Source organism: Homarus americanus, unplaced genomic scaffold, assembly GCF_018991925.1.
Source record: "Homarus americanus isolate GMGI-L3 unplaced genomic scaffold, GMGI_Hamer_2.0 scaffold42150, whole genome shotgun sequence".
Lineage (NCBI taxonomy): Eukaryota > Metazoa > Arthropoda > Malacostraca > Decapoda > Nephropidae > Homarus > Homarus americanus.
This window is the reverse complement of record NW_024713731.1, coordinates 72,501-93,982: the sequence shown is the minus strand read 5'-3', so window position 1 is coordinate 93,982 and position 21,482 is coordinate 72,501.

The following is a 21,482-nucleotide window of genomic DNA, read 5'->3' as shown; positions in this document are numbered from 1 at the left end:
ACCCTCCTTCACCAGACAGACAGAGGACAGCCACCACCCTCCTTCACCAGACAGACAGAGACAGCCAACCACCCCTCTCCCCACCAGACAGACAGACAGCCACACTTCCCAGACAGACAGACAGCCAACCACCTCCTTCACCAGACACAGAGACAGCCACAACCACCCTCCTTCACCAGACAGACAGAGACAGCCAACCACCCCTCCTTCACCAGACAGACAGAGACAGCCAACCACCTCCTTCACCAGACAGACAGAGACAGCCAACCACCTCCTTCACCAGACAGACAGAGACACAACCACCCCTCCTTCACCAGACAGAGCAGAGACAGACAGCCAACCACCCTCTCCTCACCAGACAGACAGAGACAGCCAACCACCCCTCCTTCCACCAGACAGACAGAGACAGCAACCACCCCTCCTTCACCAGACAGACAGACAGACAGAGACAGCCAACCACCCCTCCTTCACCAGACAGACAGAGACAGCCAACCACCCCTCCTTCACCAGAGACAGACAGCCAACCACCCTCCTTCACCAGAGACAGAAGACGCCAACCACCCTCCTTCCAAGACAGGAAAGCCAACCACCCCTCCTCACCAGACAGAAGCCCCTCACAACAGACAGAGACAGCCAACCACCCCTCCTTCACCAGACAGACAGAGAGACAGCCAACCACCCCTCCTTCACCAGACAGACAGAGACAGCCAACCACCCCTCCTTCACCAGACAAGGAGACAGCCACCACCCTCCTTCACCAGACAGACAGACAGACAGACAGCCAACCACCCTCCCTTCACCAGACAGACAGAGACAGCCAACCACCCTCCTTCTCCAGACAGACAGAGACAGCTAACCACCCTCCTTCACCAGACAGACAGAGACAGCCAACCACCTCCTTCACCAGACAGACAGACAGACAGACAGCCAACCACCCTCCTTCACCAGACAGACAGAGACAGCCAACCACCTCCTTCTCACCAGACAGACAGAGACAGCCAACCACCCTCTCCTTCACCAGACAGACAGAGACAGCCAACCACCCTCCTTCACCAGACAGACAGACAGACAGACAGCCAACCACCCTCCTTCACCAGACAGACAGAGACAGCCAACCACCCCTCTCACCAGACAACAGACAGAGACAGCCAACCACCCTCCTTCACCAGACAGACAGAGACAGCCAACCACCCCTCCTTCACCAGACAGACAGACAGAGACAGCCAACCACCCTCCCTTCACCAGACAGACAGAGTCCCAGACAGACAGAGACAGCCAACCACCTCCCTTCACCAGACAGACAGAGACAGCCAACCACCCTTCACCAGACAGACAGAGACAGCCAACCACCCTCCTTCACCAGACAGACAGGAGACAGCCACCACCCTCCTCACCAGACAGACAGACAGACAGACAGCCAACCACCCTCCCTTCACCAGACAGACAGAGACAGCCCTCCTCACCAGACAGACAGAGACAGCCAACCACCCTCCCTTCACCAGACAGACAGAGCCAGGCCAACCACCTCCTTTCACCAGACAGACAGAGACAGCTAACCACCCCTCCTTCACCAGACAGACAGAGACAGCCAACCACCCCTCCTTACCAGACAGACAGAGACAGCCAACCACCCTCCTCACCAGACAGAGAGACAGCCAACCACCCCTCCTTCACCAGACAGACAGAGACAGCCAACCACCCCTCCTTCACCAGACAGACAGACAGACAGACAGCCAACCACCCCTCCTTCACCAGAAGAGAGACAGCCAACCACCTCCTTCACCAGACACAGACAGAGACAGCCAACCACCCTCCTTCACCAGACAGACAGAGACAGCCAACCACCCCTCCTTCACCAGAGACAGACGCCAACACCCCCACCAGACAGACAGAGACAGCCAACCACCCTCCTTCACCAGACAGACAGAGACAGCCAACCACCCCTCCTTCACCAGACAGACAGAGACAGCCAACCACCCTCCTTCACCAGACAGACAGAGACAGCCAACCACCCCTCCTTCACCAGAGACAGACAGACAGCCAACCACCTCCTTCAACAGACAGACAGAGACAGCCAACCACCCTCCTCTTCACCAGACAGACAGACAGACAGACAGCCAACCACCCCTCCTTCACCAGACAGACAGAGACAGCCAACCACCCCTTCACCAGACAGACAGAGACAGCCAACCACCCCTTCACCAGACAGACAGAAGGGCAGCAACACCCCTCTTCACCAGACAGACAGAGACAGCCAACCACCCTCTCACCAGACAGACAGACAGACAGACAGCCAACCTCCTTACCAGACAGACAGAGACAGCCACACCCTCCTTCACCAGACAGACAGAGACAGCCAACCACCCTCCTTCACCAGACAGACAGAGACAGCCAACCACCCCTCCTTCACCAGACAGACAGAGACAGCCAACCACCTCCTTCACCAGACAGACAGAGACAGCCAACCACCCTCCCACCAGACAGACAGAGACAGCCAACCACCCTCCTTCACCAGACAGACAGAGACAGCCAACCACCCCCTCCTTCACCAGACAGACAGAGACACAACCACCTCCTTCACCAGACAGACAGACAGAGAGCCAACCACCCTCCTTCACCAGACAGACAGACAGACAGACAGGACAGCCAACCACCCTCCTTCACCAGACAGACAGAGACAGCCAACCACCCTCCTTCACCAGACAGACAGAGACAGCCAACCACCCCTCCTTCACCAGACAGACAGAGACAGCAACAGACAGCCAACCACCCCTCCTTCACCAGACAGACAGAAGACAGCAACCACCCCCTCTCACCAGAGACAGACAGACAGACAGACAGCCAACCACCCTCCTTCACCAGACAGACAGAGACAGCCAACCACCCTCCTTCACCAGACAGACAGAGACAGCCAACCTCCTTCACCAGACAGACAGAGACAGCCAACCACCCTCCTTCACCAGACAGACAGAGACAGCCAACCACCTCTCACCAGAACAGAGACAGCCAACCACCCTCCACCAGACAGACAGACAGACAGAGACAGCCAACCACCCCTCCTTCACCAGACAGACAGAGACAGCCAACCACCCCTCCTTCACCAGACAGACAGACAGAGACAGCCAACCACCCTCCTTCACCAGACAGACAGACAGACAGACAGCCAACCACTCCTCACCAGACAGACAGAGACAGCCAACCACCCTCCTTCACCAGACAGACAGAGACAGCCAACCACCCTCCTCACCAGACAGGAGACAGCCAACCACCCCTCCTTCACCAGACAGACAGAGACAGCCAACCACCCCCCAGCAGAGACAGACAGAGACAGCCAACCACCTCTCACCAGACAGACAGACAGACAGCCAACCACCCTCCCTTCACCAGACAGACAGAGACAGCCAACCACCCCTCCTTCACCAGACAGACAGACAGACAGAAGACAGCCAACCACCTCCTTCACCAGACAGACAGAGACAGCCAACCACCCCTCCTTCACCAGACAGACAGACAGACAGAGACAGCCAACCACCCTCCTTCACCAGACAGACAGACAGAGACAGCCAACCACCCTTCCTTCACCAGACAGACAGACAGAGCGGCAGACAGCCAACCACCCCTCCTTCACCAGACAGACAGAGACAGCCACCACCCCTTTCACCAGACAGACAGAGAGACAGCCAACCACCCTCCTCACCAGACAGACAGACAGAGACAGCCAACCACCTCCTCACCAGACAAGAGACAGAGACAGCCAACCACCCCTCCTTCACCAGACAGACAGACAGACAGACAGCCAACCACCCTCCTTCACCAGACAGACAGACAGAGACAGCCCAACCACCTCCTTTCACCAGACAGACAGACAGACAGAGACAGCCAACCACCCTCCTTCACAGCAGACAGACAGACAGAGAGACAGCCAACCACCCTCCTTCACCAGACAGACAGAGACAGCCAACCCCTCCTTCACCAGACAGACAGAGACAGCCAACCACCCTCCTTCACCAGACAGAGAGCAGACAGAGAGACAGCCAACCACCCTCCCTTCACCAGACAGACAGACAGAGACAGCCAACCACCTCCTCTCACCAGACAGACAGACAGACAGACAGACAGCCAACCACCTCCTTCACCAAGACAGACAGAGCACAACCCCCTCCTTCACCAGAAGACAGACAGACAGAGACAGCCAACCACCCTCCTTCACCAGACAGACAGACAGAGACAGCCAACCACCCTCCTTCACCAGACAGACAGACAGACAGAGACAGCCAACCACCCCTCCTTCACCAGACAGACAGAGACAGCCAACCACCCCTCCTTCACCAGAAGACAGAGAGACAGCCAACCACCCTCCTTCACCAGACAGACAGACAGACAGAGACAGCCAACCACCCCTCCTTCACCAGACAGACAGAGAGACAGCCAACCACCCCTCCTTCACCAGACAGACAGACAGACAGAGACAGCCAACCACCCCTCCTTCACCAGACAGACAGACAGAGACAGCCAACCACCCCTCCTTCACCAGACAGACAGAGCAGAACCACCCCTCCTTCACCAGAGACAGACAGACAGAGACAGCCAACCACCCTCCTTCACCAGAGACAGACAGACAGAGACAATAACCACCCCTCCTTCACCAGAGACAGACAGACAGAGACAGCCAACCACCCTCCTTCACAGAACAGACAGACAGAGACAGCCAACCCCCCCTCCTTCACAGAGACAGACAGACAGACAGCCAACCACCCTCCTTCACCAGACAGACAGACAGAGACAGCCAACCACCCTCCTTCACCAGAGAGACAGACAGAGACAGCCAACCACCCCTCCTTCACCAGACAGACAGCAGACAGAGACAGCCAACCACCCCTCCTTCACCAGAGCAGACAGACAGACAGCCAACCACCCCTCCTTCACCAGACAGACAGACAGACAGAGACAGCCAACCACCCTCCTTCACCAGACAGACAGACAGACAGACAGACAGCCAACCACCCCTCCTTCACCAGACAGACAGACAGACAGACAGACAGCCAACCACCCTCCTTCACCAGACAGACAGACAGACAGCCAACCACCCCTCCTTCACCAGACAGACAGACAGACAGACAGCCAACCACCCCTCCTTCACCAGACAGACAGACAGACAGAGCAGCCAACCACCTCCTTCACCAGACAGACAGACAGACAGCCAACCACCCCTCCTTCACCAGAGACAGACAGACAGACAGCCAACCACCCTCCTTCACCAGACAGACAGACAGACAGACAGAGACAGCCAACCACCCCTCCTTCACCAGACAGACAGACAGACAGAGACAGCCAACCACCCCTCCTTCACCAGACAGACAGACAGACAGACAGACAGACAGCCAACCACCCTCCTTCACCAGACAGACAGACAGACAGCCAACCACCCTCCTTCACCAGACAGACAGACAGACAGAGACAGCCCAACCACCCCTCCTTCACCAGACAGACAGACAGACAGAGACAGCCAACCACCCTCCTTCACCAGACAGACAGACAGACAGCCAACCACCCCTCCTTCACCAGACAGACAGACAGACAGAGACAGCCAACCACCCCTCCTTCACCAGACAGACAGACAGACACCACCCTCCTTCACCAGACAGACAGACAGACAGCCCCCCACAGACAGACAGACAGCCAACCACCCCTCCTTCACCAGACAGACAGACAGACAGACAGACCAGCCAACCACCCCTCCTTCACCAGACAGACAGACAGACAGACAGCCAACCACCCCTCCTTCACCAGACAGACAGACAGACAGACAGACAGCCAACCACCCCTCCTTCACCAGACAGACAGACAGACAACAACCACCTCCTTCACCAGACAGAGAGACAGCCAACCACCCCTCCTTCACCAGACAGACAGACAGACAAGCAGCCAACCACCCCTCCTTCACCAGACAGACAGACAGACAGCCAACCACCTCCTTCACCAGACAGACGCAGACAGAGACAGCCAACCACCCCTCCTTCACCAGACAGACAGACAGACAGCCAACCACCCTCCTTCACCCAGACAGACAAGACCCCCCTCCTTCACCAGACAGACAGACAGCCAACCACCCTCCCTTCACCAGACAGACAGACAGACAGACAGCCAACCACCCCTCCTTCACCAGACAGACAGACAGACAGACAGAACAGCCAACCACCCCTCCTTCACCAGACAGACAGACAGACAGAGACAGCCAACCACCTCCTTCACCAGACAGACAGACAGACAGCCAACCACCCCTCCTTCACCAGACAGACAGACAGACGAGACAGCCAACCACCCCTCCTTCACCAGACAGACAGACAGACAGCCAACCACCCCTCCTTCACCAGACAGACAGACAGACAGACAGCCAACCACCCCTCCTTCACCGAACAGACAGACAGACAGCCAACCACCCCTCCTTCACCAGACAGACAGACAGACAGAAAGCCAACCACCCCTCCTTCACCAGACAGACAGACAGACAGACAGAGACAGCCAACCACCCTCCTTCACCAGACAGACAGACAGACAGCCAACCACCCCTCCTTCACCAGACAGACAGACAGACAGCCAACCACCCCTCCTTCACCAGACAGACAGAACAGAGACACCACCCCTCCTTCACCAGACAGACAGACAGACAGCCAACCACCCCTCCTTCACCAGACAGACAGACAGAGACAGCCAACCACCCTCCTTCACCAGACAGACAGACAGACAGCCACCCCCTCCTTCACCAGACAGACAGACAGAGACAGCCAACCACCCCTCCTTCACCAGACAGACAGACAGACAGAGACAGCCAACCACCCCTCCTTCACCAGACAGACAGACAGACAGCCAACCACCCTCCTTCACCAGACAGACAGACAGCAACAACCACCCTCCTTCACCAGACAGACAGACAGACAGCCAACCACCCCTCCTTCACCAGACAGACAGACAGACAGAGACAGCCAACCACCCCTCCTTCACCAGACAGACAGACAGACAGACAGACAGCCAACCACCCCTCCTTCACCAGACAGACAGACAGAGACAGCCAACCACCCCTCCTTCACCAGACAGACAGACAGACAGAGACAGCCAACCACCCCTCCTTCACCAGACAGACAGACAGACAGCCAACCACCCCTCCTTCACCAGACAGACAGACAGACAGAGACAGCCAACCACCCCTCCTTCACCAGACAGACAGACAGACAGCCAACCACCCCTCCTTCACCAGACAGACAGACAGACAGAGACAGCCAACCACCCCTCCTTCACCAGACAGACAGACAGACAGACAGACAGCCAACCACCCCTCCTTCACCAGACAGACAGACAGAGACAGCCAACCACCCTCCTTCACAGACAGACAGACAGACAGCAGCCAACCACCCCTTCACCAGACAGACAGACAGACAGCCAACCACCCCTCCTTCACCAGACAGACAGACAGACAGAGACAGCCAACCACCCCTCCTTCACCAGACAGACAGACAGACAGACAGACAGCCAACCACCCCTCCTTCACCAGACAGACAGACAGAGACAGCCAACCACCCCTCCTTCACCAGACAGACAACAGACAGAGACAGCCAACCACCCCTCCTTCACCAGACAGACAGACAGAGACAGCCAACCACCCCTCCTTCACCAGACAGACAGACAGACAGACAGACAGACAGCCAACCACCCCTCCTTCACCAGACAGACAGACAGACAGACAGACAGCCAACCACCCCTCCTTCACCAGACAGACAGACAGACAGACAGACAGCCAACCACCCCTCCTACAGTATCGAGGTAATAACACACCATACGTAATCCCTGTCCTTCCCTCTACCAATTTGCACCTGTGTCCCCTCGCTGGTAATTACGATACTCTTACCTGCCACATTACACAGGTGAGGAAAAATAATCATTAATACAGGATTTTTTTATATTTTCGGGATTTTGTTTTTGTTTTTAATGACGATACTTACGATACTTACGATACTTGAGATACTTACGATACTTACGAAACTTGCGATACTTGCGATAATTGCGATACTTACGATACTTGCGATACTTGCAATACTTACGATACTTGCAATACTTACGATACTTGCAATACTTACGATACTTACGATACTTACGATACTTGCGATAATTGCGATACTTACAATACTTACAATACTTACGATACTTACAAGATGTGTTTAAGTGAGAGTAAGGTAGTGAGTTGGCGAAGATTGTTATTGTAATTATTATTGCTTCTACTACTACTACTACAATTGACGACAATAATAATAATAATAATAATAATAATAATAACAAACATACTAACAATAATAATGACAATAAACAAATACATAACAACAACAACAACAACAATAAACAACAACAACAGTATTTGCTCTTCCCATAATCCTCCCAATTTAATGTAAACAATAAGATACCAAGAAACTAAAGGCAGGTCTTGTGTTGGTGTAACTAATAGATGGAGAGTTTGTCATTTACCTAGTGGTGTGTTGGAGGGTTGTGTTGGAGGGTTGTGTTGGGGGTTGTGTTGGAGGTTGTGTTGGAGGTTGTGTTGGAGGTTGTGTTGGAGGTTGTGTTTTGGGGGTTGTGTTGGGGGTGGGTTATCGATTGGAGGGTTGTGTTGGAGGATTGTGTTAGAGTTGTGTTGGAGGTTTATGTTGGAGGGAGTTATATTGAGAGGTTATGTTAGGGGTTAATGTTGGAGGTGTATGTTGGAGGTTAATGTTGGAGGGTTGTGTTGGAGGGTTGTGTTGGAGGGTTGTGTTAGGGGTTGTGTTGGAGGTTATATTGGAGGAACTGTGTTGGAGAGTTGTGTTAGGGGTTGTGGAGGTTGTGTTGGAGGGTTGTGTTGGAGGGTTGTGTTGGGGGTTGTGTGGAGGGTTGTGTTGGAAGGGTTATGGGGGTGTGTTGGGGGTTGTGTTGGATACTGTATGGGGAGTTATGTTCAGGGGGATTGTGTTAGGGAGCTGCATGGAGAGAGAGGAGAGAGAGAGAGAGAGAGAGAGATTCGGGTGGTGGGTCAAGACCATTGGGAAATATCGTCAATAAAGACGTAATTCTGCGGCAATTAGTCCAGTGCGTCAAAACGGTGATGGGAAGAGTACCTAATTCTCGTCTCTATTTTCGGCCATTAACCAATAAAGGTGAAGTCTGGCCCGTGTAAGATTAGGTTAGCCATATTAAACACCGGTACACGGGTTATTAATGGCTTGTGATAGGGTACAATTAGCCATACTTAACACGGCTACAAGTCTTATGATATCTGGCGCGTTATGGTACAATTACCCATATTAAACACGGTACACGGGTTACGAAATTTAGCTCGTGTTATGGTACAATTAGCCACACAAAACACAGGTACACGGCTCACTGTCTACTTAACGAAATATACATTGAAATAAAATACGGAAGATTATTTTATTCGTGTCAAAATACGGTACAAAATTATACGGTATTCTGAGACTGATAATTATAAAGGATTATATAATTATTTTATGTTAATGTCATGTGATTGGGGGATTATGTCATCATGGCGATAATTTCAACATATTTTTATTATGTATGTATGTATGTATGTATGTATGTATGTATGTATGTAGGCCTATGTATGTATGTATGTATGTATGTACGTATGTATGTATGTAAGCGCCACACTGTGATACTGAATTTCTGGCTTGGGAATTGTGATGCTGTTTGTATTTTATTTTGAGTTTTAAATAAATTACAAATAATGTGTTTGTTAAATAATAATAATAATAATAATAATAATAATAATAATAACAGCTTCTCCTCCCTTAGTATCTCAGGCTCAGTCGTCCCCCCTCCCCCTCCTCCCCCCACCCCCCTCTGGGCTGCTGCCACCCGCCATTCATAACGCCACCCCCCTCCCCCCCACGCCCCTCCCCCCCACGAAGTTATGACCACTAAACACCCATATACTTGTGGGTTTAACACAAAACTTTTACCTCCTGACGCTTTGGTTCAAGGTCAGGGTTAAGGAGGTCAGGGCCAAGGTTAAGGTCAGGGGTCAGGGTTCAGGTCAGGGGTCAGGGCTCAGGGTTAAGGTCAGGGTTCAGGGTTAAGGTTAGGGGTCAGGGTTAAAGTCAGGGCCAGGGTTTAGGTCAGGGGTCATGGTTAGGGCCAGGAGTCAGGGTTTAATGTCAGAGTCAGGGTCATGGGCTAAGGTTCAGGGCCATTGATTAAGGTTCACACATAACACACAACTTACACACAGTACACAACTTACACACACACAGTACACAACTTACACACACACAATATACAACTTACACACACTCAACACACAACTCACACACACACAACTTACACACAGTACACAACTTACACACACACAATATACAACTTACACACACTCAACACACAACTCACACATAACACACAACTTACACACAGTACACAACTTACACACACACAATATACAACTTACACACACTCAACACACAACACACACACACACAACTTACACACGCTCAACACACAACTCACACACACACAACTCACACACACTCAACTTACACACACTCAACACACACACACACACACACACACAATATACAACTTACACACACATAACTTACACACACTCAACACACAACTCACACACACACACAACTTACACACACACAATATACCAACTTACACACACACACACACACAATATACAACTTACACACACACTCAACACTGGCACCACACACACACAACTTACACACACTCAGCACACAAAACTCCCCAGACTTTACTATGAGATAAGAGCCATTATATAAATTCAATCACAACAAAAAATAAACATAAAAATCCTACCTAATGTAAACCCAGATTTATATACTTACTACAACACAACACGGTCACGATGAGTTTAACTTTGACCTCTAATTTAAAAATGGATCTTTAATACCTTGTTCAAAAATATAAGCACCCCCCTTTCTCTCCCTACCTCCCTTCCTCTACCTTACACCTCCTCCTCCTCCTCCCCCCCCCGTCTCTGGATCCCGGGGCGTGTAAATACATCACTACACCGTTATCTCCATACCACCATGTCATAATTTTAAATCATCTCTCAAAAGGGAAAAAGGTCGCAGAAAAATATAAGTCAGGAAGTTTCAGGTTCGTGAAATGTGACCCCGTAAAACAGAGGGTTGGTGGTGGTTGGTGGTGGTTGTTGGTGGTGAGGATGGTAGTAAGGGGAAGGAAGGGAAGAGGGTCAAGTGAAGTTAGTGTTAGTTGACCTGGAGACAATTTTTGACCAATTCCGAGACATCAAGACTTAGGTGTTCGTTCGTTCGTTCGTTCAGTCAACCTTGGACCTCCACTTTAACGACATTACCCCTCCCCCCTCACCCCCCCAACCTAGTAAGACATCTCACCTCCCTCCCCCCCTCCCCCCGACTGTCTGGTGAAGCTGATTATTTGAGTAACTGATTTATCCTTATTCTTAATGAACCCCCAATCCTAATTGACCCCAACCCTAATGGACCCCAACCCTAATGGACCCCAACCCTAATGGACCCCAATCCTAATGGACCCCAACCCTAATGGACCCCAACCCTAATGGACCCCAACCCTAATGGACCCCAATCCTAACAGACCTCATCCCTAATGGACCCCAATCCTAACAGACGTCAACCCTAATGGACCCCAATCCTGTGACCCCCAAAGCCCAGGTTATTATTAGATTTTCCGCCTTATGGTTTAAAGGTGGGTTGCTTCACACTATCTTGGCCCCGGAGAGGTGACAAGTAGGTCTGTGTGATGGTAAGGCGTTAACCATGTCGGGGGTCCTTAGTGCTGTCCTGACACACACACACACACACACACACAATAATAATAACAACAACAACAACAATAATAATAAATTAATTAGATCATATTAGATTAATTTACCTGAAGCTTCACCACAGGTTTAGTTATCAGTGTTAAGTCGCCAAGTATTCAATTCCAGCGTCTAACCTAACCTAACCTAACCTCACTTAACCTAACATAACTTAACCTAACCTAACTTAACCTCTCCAGGATAATACTAATAATTGCTTGGTTGTCTCGAGACCCAAAAATTAATTAGAAATTTTAATTAAATGTTCATAAATATCATAAACGCCACCCCACAGTCCACTAACGACCTCAGGCCAGTTGCCATTACCCCCATACCCAGTCTACTTTGTGAGGACTTTATTTTTGAGTGGGCATTTGCCAGTATCTATCAGTCAATTGATCCACAGCAATTTGGCAATATGAGGACCTCCTCTACATCACACTGCTTGGTGAGCTTTCTGGATTTTCTGCACAAAAACTTGCAGAAACGTAAGACATCACTGGCCGTTGCCCTTGTGGACTTCAGAGCCCTTGACCTTGTTGATCACTGCACTGTTATCAACAAGGCTATTGCACTAGGGCTGCCCACCAACCTGGTCTCATGGCTCACTGATTTCTGAGTGGACGTCGCCAGGCAGTGAGGTATCAGGGCATGGTCTCCACATTCCAACACCTCACCTGCAGTGTTCCCCAGGGGACCAAGATGGGACCACTGTGCTTCCTCATCCTGATCAACGACGCTCTATTGGACCTCCTCACAGGTGGATGACTGCACTGTGGGGTTTCAGTGGACAACACCGCACCAGACTACTCATCGCTACAAGGCACCCTGGACAAGCTACAGGCATGGACTACGGAGAACAAGGTCACCATCAACCACACCAAAACCGTAGTCATGCACATCAATACCGCCACCACTCCAGTGCAAGCCCCAGCAGTCACAGTGGGTGCCCATCCTATCCAGCTGGTGCAGTCTGCCAAACTCCTGGGTGTAACTATAGACAACAAACTTGACTGGAAGGCCTCGTAAATAACAGTCAAGGCAGCCTCGTACGTCTCTACATGCTACGACGACTTGGGTCACTTCGGACACCCACACAAGAGCTGAATACTATCTACAACGCCTTTATTCTCCCCAAACTAACGTATGCGTCACCAGCCTGGTCGTCTTCTCTCAACTCCACCCAACAACGTCAGCTAGACAAGGTACAGAAAGAGGCCTGCAGAATCATGCTCGGCGCAGAATACTCCGGCTACACCAACGCTCTCTCCACCTGGAAATGCCATCCTCAGTGACCTCCAACCAAGCACTGGAAAGGTTTGGCAGCCAACTAATGCACCACCCTCATCATCGCCACCTCCTGCCTCCGGCACCTCCACCCACCTCGGCGCAGCCAGCCACTACAACAAAATTCAGCCCATAAGAGCCCGCACCGATAGATATAAGAACAGCACCATCCCATCTATTGTTAAAATAATAAACAACTCTGATTTATGTACTGTACAGCCCATAAATGTATTCAATGCATATTATATCATTATGTCTAAAGCAAATGTAAGTCTGTATATTTTCAGCCACCGGCTGCAACTCTTTTAATAAACCGTTTATTATTATTATTATTATTAGTAGTAGTAGTAGTAGTAGCAGTAGTAGTAGTAGTAGTAGTAGTATTTCGGCTTAGGTAACGACAGATGCTCACATAGTACTGAATCTCAAGTCTCGGCACTGTACTCGATCGCCTTTATTTACTCAACTGTAAAACCAGGTACCAATTCACAACTGAGTCGACGAGGGGTGGTGGAGGGGGTTGAGGGGGGCGTATACCATGAGACAAAGCCCTATATCTATCTATCTATCTATCCATCTATCTATCTACTTATCTATCTATCTATCTACTTATCTATCTATCTATCTACTTATCCATCTATCTATCTACTTATCTATCTATCTATCTATCTATCTATCTATCCAAGACTCGGGGTGTTAACGTGACCCTCCAGCTACCCCTTGACTTGTATCTCACCCCACACACCTGGTGAGACAAGATACAGGTACTGATTAGATAATAGAGGGGGTGGTGGATGGGGGAGAGGTGAGGGAGGTGGGATGGGGGGTGGAGGATGGGGAAGGGGGTAGTGGAGGTGGTGGTTGAGGAGGGGTGGGAGGGATATGGAGAGACCTTTGACACCACTGAGAGACATTTGGCACCACTGAGAGACATTTGGCACCACTGACAGACCTTTGGCACCACTGAGAGACATTTGGCACCACTGAGAGACCTTTGCACCACTGAGACCTTTGGCACCACTGAGACATTTGGCACCACTGACAGACCTTTGGCACCACTGAGAGACATTTGGCACCACTGAGAGCCTTTAACACCACTGTGAGACCTTTGGCACCACTGAGAGACCTTTAACACCACTGAGAGACCTTTGGCACCACTGACAGACCTTTGGCACCACTGAGAGACCTTTAACACCACTGAGACCTTTAACACCACTGAGAGACCTTTGGCACCACTGAGAGACATTTGGCTCCACTGACAGATCTTTGGTACCACTGAGAGACATTTGGTACCACTGAGAGACCTTATCTAGGCCGTAAATTTAAGACGTGAGTTAGTAGATGAGGAGAGATAAAGAGAGATGAGAGAACAATGTGAGGGAGAGATGAGAGAACAATGTGAGGGAGCTGAGAGGAACAATGTGAGGAGGTGAGAGAACAATGTGAGGGAGAGACAGAGAACACTGTGAGGGAGATGAGAGAACAATGAGGGAGATGAGAACAATGTGAGGGAGAGATGAGAGAACAATGTGAGGGAGGATGAGAGAACAATGTGAGGGAGATGAGAGAGAACAATGTGGAGGGAGGTGAGAACAATGAGGGAGAGATGAGAGAACAATGTGAGGGAGAGGTGAGAGAACAATGAGGGAGATGAGGAACAATGTGAGGGAGAAATAGAGAACAATGTGAGGGAGATGAGAGAACAATGTGAGGGAGATGGTGAGAGAACAATGTGAGGAGAGAGATGAGAGAGAGAACAATGTGAGGGAGATGAGAGAACAATGAGAGGGAGGGTGAGAGAGAACAATGAGGGAGAGGTGAGAGAACAATGGGGGAGAGATGAGAGAACAATGAGGGAGAGATGAGAGATGAAAGAAGAGGAAGACAGAGATTTATTTCATAGTTACTAAGGAATGAATCCTCCTCACACACACACACACACACACACACACACAAGATGCTTCAGAATTAATCCCACCCTCCTTGCCGTAAGCACCGGATTTTTCAGCATCTAGTTAAAAAAATCCCTTAAAACCGGATTACCTCTCCAGAGCATCATCTCAAGACATATAGGGGATTAACTCAAGAATAATCACCACCAGGGAGGGATTAACTTACCCTTGTGAATTTGATATCATCTCCATCATCATTAAATCCTCTTCACAATAAATCTCTGGTAATCTCCGTTAATTCACGTTAATCTACACACACACTTGGTGGTGAGGAGGAGGGTGGGAGAGGGAGGAGGAGGGGGTATCTATAAGGCTTTGAACTGCCGACTGGTCAACTGGGCCCCATGTCCTAATAGGCTCTTTGTCTTATTGGGCCCCACGTACAAATGGGCCCCAATGATAATGGGGCCATGATTTTAAGGGCCCAACTTTTAATGGGTTAGGTTAGGTTAGGTTAGGTTAGGTTAGGTTAGGTTAGGACCCATTAAGATCAAAACCCATTGATTGATAGATAGATAGATAGATAAAGTGTTCAAGGGTGGAAGAGTGAGGTCATGGAAGAGGAAGGAAGGAAAGGGAAGAAGGGAGGAGTCAAAGGTGGGAGAGAAAGAGAGAGTAATGAAAGGGAGGGGAGGTAAAAGGAAAAAAAGAAAAGACAGTGGAAAAGATAAAAGAGACAGTAATAGGAAAGGAGGGGAGAGGGAGACTAATGGAGGGGAAAAAATGAGAGAGAGGAGAAAGGGAGAGAGATAATAGAAGAGGAAAAGGGAGAATGATGGTCTGTGAGAACAATAACATCAGAAGAGAAAAAGGGAAGAATAAATATGGAATAAGACAAAAGAAAAAAATAACTAAGAAACAGAAACAACACAACACAACACAACACAACACAACACAACACAACACACGACCGAAACAAGATTTGACCTCAATTGACCTCCAACGAGACAGGTTCAACTCCACACGTTCAAAAGGTCAAGTTCAGGTAGTCAATTAGGACTGGGTGGCGGCCCGCATACCTGGAGATTACACCTGAGTTTTGAATATGAGGCAGATGAATGAACTAACTACCTGCCTTAACACACACACACACACACACACACACACACACACAACACACAACACACACAAACAACACAACAACAACACACACACACACAACACACACAACAACAACAAACACACACACACACACACACACACACACACACACACACACACACACACACACATATATATATCTACCTTAACATAGGGCTAGTTGTTGTTGTTGTTGTCGTTGTTGTTATTGTTAATAATGTTGTTATTTATATTCATATTATTATTATTATTATTTTTTTTTTTTTTTTTTACCGTTGTTGTTGTTGTTAATAATGTTGTTATTTATATTATTATTCATATTATTCATATTATCATTATTATTATTATTATTATTATTATTATTATTAACAACAGGATCATGAGTACGATGACTTAACTTCTTCGTGCAACTACCCAAAACAACCCCAGTCCCCAACCAGCCCCTTCCCTCCCAATCCCCTTCAGCAGTCCCTCCAACCAGCCCTTCCTCCCAATCCTTCCCAGTCCCCTCCAACCCAGCCCCCTTCCTCCCAGCCCCCTTCCTCCCAGCCCCTTCCCTCCCAGCCCCCTTCCCTCCCAGCCCCCCTTCCTCCCAGCCCCTTCCTCAGCCCCTTCCTTCCCAGCCCCCTCAACCCTTTTCCCCCAGTCCCTCTCTCCCAGCCCCCTCCTTCCCAGCCCCCTTCCCTCCCAGCCCCTTCCCTCCCAGCCCCCTTCCTCAACCCCTTCCTCCCAGCCCCTCCAACTCATTGTTTGCTGATGTGCAATTTAACTCAAGGCAAACTCATTTACATATAAGCAATCTGGAATCTTGGAATGGAGGAAGGAGCAAGAAATGGAATCTTGGAATGGGGAAAGGAGCAAGAACTGGAATCTTGGAATGGGAAGGGCAAGAACTGGAATCCTGGAATGGGGAAGAAATAGAACTGGAATCATGGAATTGGGGAGAGGAGTAAGAATTGGAATCCTGGAATGGGGAAGGGGCAAAATGGAATCCTGGAATAAGGTAAGAAAGGTGTGAGGTAAAGCGAAGAAAATGGAATAGTGAGAGAGAATCGGAATGGGGAATGGGGAGAGTCGTGATAACAAGAATGGAGTGGAGGGGGAAGGGGAGGGGGTAAGAGGTGAGTGTGAGGAGGGAAGGAGGGTAAGAGTGAGTGAGGTGAGGAGAGAGGAGGTAGGGTGAGTGAGGTGAGAGGGAAGGAGTAGGGGTAGGGTGAGTAGCCTAAGGGGAGGTGAATGGGGTGAGGATGAATGATGTGAGGAAGAGAGTGGTGTGTGTGTGTGTGTGTGTGTGTGTGTGTGTGTGTGTGTGTGTGTGTGTGTGTGTGTGTGTGTGTGTGTGTGGTCACGCTACACCTGTGCCATGGCTGTTCCCCGACACACCTGTTAAGCCTTCTCTCTCTCTCTCTCTCTCTCTCTCTCTCTCTCGGATCTGCTCATTACAATCTACCCCTCCTCTCCTTACTACCTTCCTCTCCTTACTACCCTCCTCTCCCATACCCTACCCTCCCTCTCTCTCGCCCTACCTCCCTCTCCCTCTTCCTTGCCCTCCCTCCACCCACCCTTCCTCTCCCTTACCCTACCCTCCTCTCTCTCCTTCCTCCCTCTCCTTACTACCCTCCCTCTCCTTACCTCCCTCTCCCCTCCTCCCTCTCCCTTACCCCCCCTCCCTCTCCCTTACCCTCCCTCTCCCTCTCCCTACCCTCCCTCTCCCTCCCCTCCCTCCTTACTACCCTCCTCTCCCGCCCCCTCTCTCTCCCCCACCCTCCCTCCCCTTACCCCCCTCCGTCTCCTCCCCTCCCCTCTCGCCTACCCCTCCCTCTCCCTTACCTACCCCTCCCCCCCTACCCCTCCCTCTCCCTTACCTCCCTCCCTTCCCCTACCTCCCTCACCCTACCCTCCCTCTCCCCTCTACCCTCCCCACCTACCCTCCGTCTCCCTTACCCCTACCCCTCACCCTACCTCCCTCTCCCACCCTACCTCCCTCTCCCTTACCCCTACCCCTCCCTTACCTCCTCTCCCTTACCCTACCTCCTCCTACCCTCCCTCTCCCTTACCTACCCTCTACTACCCTCCCTCTCACCCACCCCTCCCTCACCCTACCTCCCTCTCCCCTTACCCCTACCCTCCCTCTCCTTACCCTCCCTCTCCCTTACTACCCTCCCTCTCCCTTACCCCTACCCTCCTCTCCCTTACCCTACCCCTCCCTCCTACCCCTCCCTCTCTCCCACCCCTACCCTCCTCTCCCTTACCCCTACCCTCCCTCTCCCTTACCCTCCCTCTCCCTTACCTCCTCTCCCTTACCCTACCTCCCTCTCCTTACCCCTACCTCCCTTACTACCCTCTCTCCCTTACCCTCCTCCTCTCCCTTACCCTACCCTCCCTCTCCCTTACCCTCCCTCTCCCTCACTACCCTCCCTCTCACCCACCCTCCCCTCTCCCCACCCTACCCCTCCCTCTCCTTACCCCTACCCTCCCTCCCTACCCCTCCTTACCTCCCACCACCAAACATCACTCATCCTTAAGACCTAAGTCACCCAGCTCATCATCTCATTCTCCGCCATTAGAGAAATTCGAACAATTTGTTGAGTTGGACACGAAATAAACCATGAAGGAATCGGTGTATTTTTTTGTTTTCCTTAATAACGTTTTGTTTACATATTTTACAGCCAATTGTTTACAGACGGTCAAGTTAAGGTATAGACAGACATCACAAAGAAATACAAACAACAAAACAAAGTAACAAAGTATATAAAGACTCTATACTTTTTTTTTAATACTTTTACATCATAAATTAATTCAAGTCATCGTTTTTTTCCTTATTAATTACAAAAATATATTACAGAATTAGATAGAAATTCCTGAGTAATAAAAAAAACCGAGGTATGACGTCAGAGTGGGATTTATTTGTTTAAAGACAAATATTTCATGTGGGGTCGACGTGTGTGTGTGTGTGTGTGTGTGTGTGTGTGTGTGTGTGTGTGTGTGTGTGTGTGTGTGTGTGTGTGTGTGTGTTAGGTGAAATACTGATACACTACCAGATACATACCTGATACCAACAGCACTACAACAACAAAAAAAACATTATAACAACAACAAAACAAAACAACAACAAAAACAAAAACAATATTAATAACAACAACAACAGACAATCCACGTGAGCTGAGTGAGGTGTTCAATCAATACCTGGCAGGTGAAGAGGTCCACAGTACCTTACACCTGCTGCTGTGTTGTGTGTACCACCTGTGTTGTGTGTACCAACTGTGTGTGTACCACGTGTTGTGTACCACCTGTGTGTGTACCACCTGTGTTGTGGACCACCTGTGTTGTTTGTACCACCTGTGTTGTGTACCACCTGTGTTGTGTGTACCACCTGTGTTCAGTGTACCACCTGTGTGTGCGCCTGTGTTGTGTGTACCAACTGTGTGTGTATCGCCTGTGCTGTGTGTACCACCTGTGTGTGTACCACCTGTGTGTGTACCACCTGTGTGTGTCCACCTGTGTTGTGTGTACCACCCGTCTGTGTACCACCTGTGCTGTGTACCCAGGTGTACACCTGTACCACCTGTGTTGTGTACCACCTGTGTTGTGTGTACACCTGTGTTGTGTGTACCACCAGTGTGTGTATAGCCTGGTGTGTACCACTGTGTGTGTACTGCCTGTGTTGTGTGTACCACCTGTGTTGTGAATGAAGGAGTAGTGAATGAAGGAATATGAGTAAGCATGAATCAAGGAATAAGTGAGGTATGAATGAAGGAATAAGGAGTAAGTATGAATGAAGGAATAAGAGTAAGTAGGAATGAAGGAATGGAGGAAGAATGAAGGAATAAGGAGTAAGAGAATGATGAATAAGGAGGAGCATGAATGAAGGAATAAGGAGTAAGTATGAATGAAGGAATAAGGAGGAAGAGGAATGAAGGAATAAGGAGTAAGCATGAATGAAGGAATAAGAGTAAGATAGAGAAGAATGAAGGAATAAGGAGTAAGTATGAATGAAGGAATAAGGTAAAGTATGAATGCAGAATAAGGAGTGCAAGGAAATGAAGGAATAAGGAGTGGAGCATGAATGAAGGAATAAGAGAAGCATGAATGAAGGAATAAGAGTGAGCATGAATGAAGGATTAAGGAGTAAGGCAGAATGAAGGAATAAGGAGTAAGTGAATGAAGGAATAAAGTAAGCATGAATGAAGGAATAAGGAGTAAGCATGAATGAAGGAATAAAGTAAGCATGAATGAAGGAATAAGAGGTATGAATGAAGGAATAAGGAGTAAGTATGAATGAAGGAATAAAGAAAGCATGAATGAAGGAATAAGGAGTAAGCATGAAAGGAATAAGGAGTAAGTAAGGAATGAAGGAATAAGGAGTAAGCATGAATGAAGGAATAAGGAGTAAGTATGAATGAAGGAATAAGGAGTAAGCAAGGAATAAAGGAATAAGGAGTAAGTATGAATGAAGGAATAAGGAGTAAGCATGAATGAAGGAATAAGTAGGCATGAATGAAGGAATAAGGAGGTATGAATGAAGGAATAAGGAGTAAGTATGAATGAAGGAAGGAGTAAGTATGAATGCAGGAATAAGGAGTAAGTATGAATGAAGGAATAAGGAGGAGTATGAATGAAGAATAAGGAGTAAGTATGAATGAAGGAATAAGGAGGCATGTGAATGAAGGAATAAGGAGGAGTATGAATGAAGGAATAAGAGTAAGCATGAATGAAGGAATAAGGAGGAGCATGAATGAAGGATATGAGTAAGCATGAATGAAGGAATAAGAGGGTATGAATGCAGGAATAAGGAGAAGTATGAATGAAGGAATAAGGAGGAGCATGAATGAAGGAATAAGGAGGGAAGGAATGAAGGAATAAGGAGTGAGCATGAATGATTAAGGAGTAAGCATGAATGAGGAATAAGGAGTAAGTATGAATGAAGGAATAAGGAGGCATGAATGAAGGAATAGGGAGTAAGCATGAATGAAGGAATAAGGAGTAAGCATGAATGAAGGAATAAGGAGTAAGCATGAATGAAGGAATAAGGAGTAAGGGTGAATGAAGGAATAAGGAGTAAGGTTAATTGAAGGAATAAGGAGTAAGCATGAATGAAGGAATATATAAGTATGAATGAAGGAATAAGGAGTAAGCATGAATGAAGGAATAAGGAGTAAGTATGAATGAAGGAATAAGGAGGCATGAATGAAGGAATAAGGAGTAAGTATGAATGAAGGAATAAGGAGTAAGCATGAATGAAGGAATATGAGTAAGTATGAATGAAGGAATAAGAGTAAGTATGAATGAAGGAA